The 5,321-nt window shown below is 41.8% G+C and overlaps 1 protein-coding gene across 2 annotated transcripts in view; it reads left to right on the forward strand.

The window, feature by feature from the left end:
* Positions 1–1,037, forward strand: part of oma1 (OMA1 zinc metallopeptidase) — a 9,621-nt gene extending 8,584 nt beyond the window's left edge. For both annotated transcript variants that reach the window (XM_056379003.1, XM_056379002.1), the window contains exon 8: positions 1–1,037. This exon is cut by the window's left edge. The gene's annotated coding sequence lies outside the window, so the exon portion shown is untranslated.
* Positions 1,038–5,321: the final 4,284 nt, after the last annotated feature.

Below are 5,321 nucleotides of genomic sequence, written 5' to 3' on the forward strand. Positions count from 1 at the left end.
CCTGACGCTGCTCTCCTACTGGTTGTCCAGGGTGCCAGCAAAATGGAGGGTGGAGCTGGGGGTGATGGTGTGAAAAGGAGCGGCTGTGGTCATTTTAAATCAGGAGTCAACGCCCTCTGACCTTTCCCTCTACTGCAACACCCTGATGACGAACTTCAGAGAATGTTTTCCATGGCCAGTGACTGCAAAGATGCCACATTAATTAGATAACCTCCAACAGGGAAATGCTGAATTAATTAGTAAAGCTTCCATACGTCGCAAGATTAATATGTGCATTATTCATCGACATGCGGCAGCAGATGAGAGGAAGTGTGTGTGTGTTGGAGGGTGTGTCCATGACGGGCGGAGGACATCTACATTCTCATTACTACTTTCTCATGCCACACACACACACACACACACACACACACACACACACACACACACACACACACACACACACACACACACACACACACACACACCCTCCAGCCTGAGGGACATAATTGTGTGAATTTATGCCGTGTTGTTTACAGGTTTTAAAACAGCCTTCTGCACAGGAATGCCAATATCCTCCGTCAAGCTCTGAGAAATCTTTCATGGGATTTTGTAAAATCTTATTTAACAGGGCAAGTTGACTGAGAAAACATTCTTATTTACAGCAACAACAGCTTGCAGGAGCAGCAACAAAATGAGGGGGGGCGGTTATGGTTCATATCTTGGTAATCTTTTGTGTGTGTGTGTGTACTGAAACAAACACACCTGGTTGTGTTGTGAAATCAAAAAGCTACTCCTGTGTTTTCATTTGGGATAAATGATTTTATTTGTGTGGAGCTGAAGCTGTATCAGCTTCTCTCTGTTTTCCTGCAAACAGGGAAGGTTTATATTAGAGTCTGCGTCTGCTGCATTACAGTAAGTGGCCAGTGATTGGTTTTGTGCAAAACAGTGCAATGAAAAGCCAAAGTAATATTGGTTTTTCATATCAGCATCTCAGCAGAAATGTGCTCAGTTTGCAAGTGGCAGGTAAAAAAAATAAAAACTTTGGAAGAAATAAAAAAGTATTTTGTCTTTTCCTTTTGCAAGTTACTAAAACTCACACTCACTCAAATGAGGATTATGCAAACACAATGTATTATGTCACTGTGAGTGTCAGTCAGTCTATGTGACACCAACTAGTTAAGTGTGTGTGTGTGTGTGTGTGTGTGTGTGTGTGTGTGTGTGTGCGTGCGTGTTCTTGCTTGTTGAATACAAGATGTTTTTGCGTCTTTTGAGCCGAGACGAAAGGAAGCGTCGACCTGAGAGGTCGTGAGGTTCCTCTTCCTGGTGACACATGCTCTGGCCTTTGTCAGGAGGCTTCCATTCAGTCGAATACAGACTTCCCCATTTCCTGGCCACACTGCTGGTGCACGCTGAGGCGTCTGGATGCAGCTCCCTCACCACTCAGAGAAAAATTGCAACATGAGCAGGCAACAGATGACACACTCACACCCAGAGGTAATTGTAATGAGCGTGATACAACACACACACACACACACACACACACACACACACACACACACACACACACACCCTCCAGCCTGAGGGACATAATTGTGTGAATTTATGCCGTGTTGTTTACAGGTTTTAAAACAGCCTTCTGCACAGGAATGCCAATATCCTCCGTCAAGCTCTGAGAAATCTTTCATGGGATTTTGTAAAATCTTATTTAACAGGGCAAGTTGACTGAGAAAACATTCTTATTTACAGCAACAACAGCTTGCAGGAGCAGCAACAAAATGAGGGGGGGCGGTTATGGTTCATATCTTGGTAATCTTTTGTGTGTGTGTGTGTACTGAAACAAACACACCTGGTTGTGTTGTGAAATCAAAAAGCTACTCCTGTGTTTTCATTTGGGATAAATGATTTTATTTGTGTGGAGCTGAAGCTGTATCAGCTTCTCTCTGTTTTCCTGCAAACAGGGAAGGTTTATATTAGAGTCTGCGTCTGCTGCATTACAGTAAGTGGCCAGTGATTGGTTTTGTGCAAAACAGTGCAATGAAAAGCCAAAGTAATATTGGTTTTTCATATCAGCATCTCAGCAGAAATGTGCTCAGTTTGCAAGTGGCAGGTAAAAAAAATAAAAACTTTGGAAGAAATAAAAAAGTATTTTGTCTTTTCCTTTTGCAAGTTACTAAAACTCACACTCACTCAAATGAGGATTATGCAAACACAATGTATTATGTCACTGTGAGTGTCAGTCAGTCTATGTGACACCAACTAGTTAAGTGTGTGTGTGTGTGTGTGTGTGTGTGTGTGTGTGTGTGTGCGTGCGTGTTCTTGCTTGTTGAATACAAGATGTTTTTGCGTCTTTTGAGCCGAGACGAAAGGAAGCGTCGACCTGAGAGGTCGTGAGGTTCCTCTTCCTGGTGACACATGCTCTGGCCTTTGTCAGGAGGCTTCCATTCAGTCGAATACAGACTTCCCCATTTCCTGGCCACACTGCTGGTGCACGCTGAGGCGTCTGGATGCAGCTCCCTCACCACTCAGAGAAAAATTGCAACATGAGCAGGCAACAGATGACACACTCACACCCAGAGGTAATTGTAATGAGCGTGATACAACACACACACACACACACACACACACACACACACACACACACACACACACTGCGCTGAGTAATTGTAGCCTACTGCTGGAGTCTAAACAATGCTGCAACAGAGGGCTTAATCAGGGAAAACAAAGAGACAGCAGTCAGATGGATTGGAAGGACAGAAATAGAAAACAGACAAAGTGGAACCATGGGGATTGACAGGAGAAAAGAAAAGATTTCATTTCAAGCGCCTGAAAGAGCGCATTCCTTTGGTGTGATTTACATTTAAATAAAATAATAAAATATTTGATTTTTAATATATTTCAGCTCAGGATGGAAAAGTCTTTTTCTGTGGTTTCTGTGTTCACCCTCGGGCAGATAAGATCTGTTCCACGAACTGAGTCAGAAATCAGATGTCTACTTCGTGTCTGTAAATTCACCTTAAGTCTGAGTCTGTTTTGTGTTTGTATATTCCTCCGCCCACCAGAGACATCAGACTGAGCTCTCCGACAAACTGCTCGCAGGTATTTGAAGGTATTGACAAACGGAGCGGCGTTGAGAAACCGAAGCGGGAGCAGTGAAGGCAGCACACCCACGACAGAGAGAGGAGAGAGCAGTACACGCTAGACGGCAAACTCAAGATGCTGTTTCTCCAACAAAAACACTCCCAGAGAGAGTCGGGGCAGTGAGAGAGCAACTCAACACATCTGCTGTGTAGGTGGCTGAATGATGTCCCAGAATTCAGTCTGGCGACCCTCTGACCTCCCTGTGGAGTGCTGCTCGAAGTGGCTCATCCACGGTTCCATTTCTTGGATCCGCCTCAGCACACACGCAGCAGCTGGCTGCAGCGAGTAGAGGGAATATGGTGATGGAAGTGTGTGTGTGGTTGTGGTAAAAGTTGCTGTGTCCTTCCGCTGTGCATTAATTATACATGTGGCATGTGGGTGTCTGATTGAAATGAATATTTTACTGCTTTTAATCACTGCCATTGCCAGAGTGATGGAGCATCTGGCTGTGTTACCTGGGTAATTAAAGATGCTGTCTCACACGCGCTCGCATGCTAGTCTCAGAGGTTGTGTCTGCAGTAGGAGACAGAAGTACTCCAGAGGCTTACTAATGAGTCACAATTAGATTTGGAAGGGTTTAAAGCAGCGGGCCTGTGGAAAAATAAAGATTACCCATTCTTTCTTGCTTTCGTCTAACTTTGATTAGCAAAAAGCTTTTCAAAGAGGCCAGGGGACGATGGAAATCCTCTCCCAGGTCACCTGAGTGCTGGGCTGAGTAACCTCAGCAATATTAGCAGCTATTTTAAAAAGCCAAATACAGCTGCTGTAGTTCAATCGGACAGAATATTCTTAGTGTCGCTGATCATGTGGAGACACGAGTCTTAATGAGATTTATAAATATTTTTATATTCACAACCTTAAACTGTTCGTTCCAACGATTTAGTTTCGGCTGTTGATGAATAAAAAGTGACACTCTTGTTTCTGCCATTAGAGGTCTCTCAATCTAAACAATGGCAAAAGATGGAGTTTGGTGACATGGGATCATGGTTTCTTCACCATCATGGCCGCCATTACAGTCAGCTTCTCCCAGGTAGGATTCCTTTAGTGTCTGTGGTTCAGGAAGTTTTTACTGGGAGCTGAATTATCCACAGAGGTGTCCTCCTCACATGGTGATTATAACTGGTGAAAACACAGAATAAAACACATTCATGTTAAAAATGATCCCAGAGCAGCTGAGATGCTTTTTTTCTCTGATAGCTTAAGATCCAGATGTTCAGAAGGTTTTTTTTTGCGGGAGCTAAATTATCTGCGGAGGTGTTGTCCTCTTCAAAACTCAAATTAAATCCAGAAACAAACACCGAATAAAACAGAGTCACTTTAAGAATCTTTCTGATGCCATTCGGCAGACCCAGGACTGCTGCTGACGTTTGCTCAGCTTGTTTCCCTGATATTATAAGATTTAGAAGTCTATTGACTAAAATCCTTCATCCAGTTAAAATATATATAGTGATAAACAACCAAGATCTAAAAAATTTATTGTATAAATGTGGCTTAAAACTCGAAAAAAACAAATCAATTTTGACGCTTTTGACAGGCAAGCATTTGGGATTATGTAAGTACACAACTCAACAAAATAAAATCATAGGTCTAGCTGTTTTTAGACAATTTAATATGCAGAGGTTTTACTGTATATTACACTTTTAAATTAATGTTTCTTCTCTGGGTTCTGGAAACCACAGCTTTCGCCAGCAGCCTCTTAAACCACACTGCAGTGAGGACAAGGTCATCGTCAGTCCCTTCTCAGAATAACAAGTTCCAGTCAGAACAGTTTACAATAATCCAAGGGCGTAGGTTTGGTCTCAACATTGGTGGGGACGCAACAACCCCCCCCCCCAAAAAAACCCCAAAGACATTGGCTTTTTATCGCCATCAAACAGTTTATTAACATAAAATCTGAATTTACCTTCAGGAATGCACACAATACATACAATACACACAAATGTTATATATGTATTTGTGTTGAATTTCCATATATGAAAAATATGTATATATGAGGTAAAATCATATATGTATTTAAAGTATAGCTTATATATGTGAAAATTAAATATGAAACCTGTTAGAAATTGGAACAATATCATATATGTATATTTAGCTAATAGAAACATGTATTTTTGTATATCTGTTTATATTATAGACATATGTTACATAAATGTATATTGATCCCAAAGCCTGTCAGTATTCATATTATATATGTAAATATAAAA

The sequence above is a fragment of the Seriola aureovittata genome, chromosome 6, assembly GCF_021018895.1.
Source record: "Seriola aureovittata isolate HTS-2021-v1 ecotype China chromosome 6, ASM2101889v1, whole genome shotgun sequence".
Lineage (NCBI taxonomy): Eukaryota > Metazoa > Chordata > Actinopteri > Carangiformes > Carangidae > Seriola > Seriola aureovittata.